The following is a 1,575-nucleotide window of genomic DNA, read 5'->3' as shown; positions in this document are numbered from 1 at the left end:
CCACGGCTGCCATGCTGCCTGAGATCAGGAGGCTGCGAGGTCTCACGGTCTCAGCTGAACTGGTATCGCGTGCCACCCCGCCCATCTCCTCATTCCCTTCATGGACCCCTGGGATGTGAGTAATTCTGTATTTGAGTGGCTCTCCCTCCCGGCCAATGAGCTTGGCGTGGACTAGCAGGGAGGGAGGACGAAAGGGATTGTGCTCCAGTGAGAGCTCAGAAAGAAAGGTGCAGGTCCCCCACTAGAGCCCAGCACAGCAGAGCAAAGCAGAGCAGAGCAGGCTGGAGAATGTGTGTATGGGTCTGACTACTTCTCCCCTGCTCTTCCATTTGAGCTAACTTCCCCCAGCTGTCTCCAGCCTCCCAGTCAGCGCAAGGGGGAGAAGGGCCGGGGAGGAAGAGCTTTGTGCTCCGCAAGGGCTGGCTTTTTGGGAGGCCAAGCGGAGAGAGGGATGGAGGCCAGTGGAGGAGCTGAGCCGGCTGACTGTCCATGGCTTCTAAAAGAAGGGCAAGAGAAGGTCCTGGGGCTGCCTTGCCGCTGGAGAATGCGGGCATTGATCCCACTGCCTCTCGCATGCAAAGCAAGCGCTCTACCACGTAAGCTAATTCCCCTACCTTGGCAGGTGGCGTCTCGATCCATCCATTCGATAATGGAGGCCACATCGTTCCCCGCGCCAGCCAGTGACTCCTTCCAAAAGGGTCAGGCAAGGCTTGCTTTGCCCTCGGCCGGCTAGCTCAGTTGGCTAGAGCGTGGTGCTAATAATGCCAAGGTCATGGGTTCAAGCCCCATGCTGGCCACTCAGAGAGGGAGAGGGTGGCTTCTGCTCTTTTGGCTGACTGCTAGGGGTGGCAGAGGCCAAAACCAGGTGGGCCGGGAGCGGGCAAGAGCCCTGCTGGGCGCAGGCACCTGGCAGAACCAAGCTCCTGACACCTCCCTGGGCTCCTCGCTCCACCTGCTCCCTGAAAGGAACTTGTAGACGAGTGAGCCCGGCCGGCTGCCTTCCAGGCTCATAGGAGGCCAGGCTTGAGCTGCCCGCCCGCGAAGCCAAAATCGCAGGCCTGCCGGCTCGCCCCCATTGTCCACAGAGGGTTGACCTGATGGCCCGAATTCTTGCCTGCCGCCAGCTCCACCCAAATGTACCCGACGCCGGATCACGCTCCCCAGCCCAAGCCACAGAGGAAGGCTTAATACTCGGCACCCCAACCTAGGGGAGAGTGTCTGGGACCTGCCAATCAGAGTCTGGAGTCCTGCCCATGGTGTCTGTACTATTGACAAACACTAATTGCCACAATCTATTTGAAGCAGGGTCAGTATGAATTCTACCCTACCACATGTTGGTGATCAGTTGTCAAGGCCTTTTGGGGCTGATGTCATTTGCATGGTTACACCCACCCCGGATTGCATGATGGGAGTGCTTGTCCAAACGGTCATTTCAGCTGCTGTGCGATGCCCAGTCTCTTTGTTATTAGGCCAGGAGTAATCCAGTGTATTTTCCTGTTGATTTTGGATCAAGGACAGAGAAACTGTACCTGGCATTTGAGGCCTGAGAGCGTCACCCTGGCCTGGAAAGTACTC

General features: G+C 57.8%; 1 non-coding gene across 1 annotated transcript; it reads left to right on the top strand.

Annotated features, from left to right (window-relative positions):
- Positions 1–723: 723 nt before the first annotated feature.
- TRNAI-AAU lies at positions 724–797 on the top strand. The gene has a single exon. It is a non-coding gene; the product is annotated as a tRNA-Ile (tRNA).
- Positions 798–1,575: the final 778 nt, after the last annotated feature.

This window comes from Mauremys mutica, unplaced genomic scaffold, assembly GCF_020497125.1.
Source record: "Mauremys mutica isolate MM-2020 ecotype Southern unplaced genomic scaffold, ASM2049712v1 Super-Scaffold_100101, whole genome shotgun sequence".
In the NCBI taxonomy this organism is placed as follows: domain Eukaryota; kingdom Metazoa; phylum Chordata; order Testudines; family Geoemydidae; genus Mauremys; species Mauremys mutica.
The sequence above is the reverse complement of the archived record's forward strand: the minus strand, read 5'-3'. Positions and strand labels throughout refer to the sequence as shown.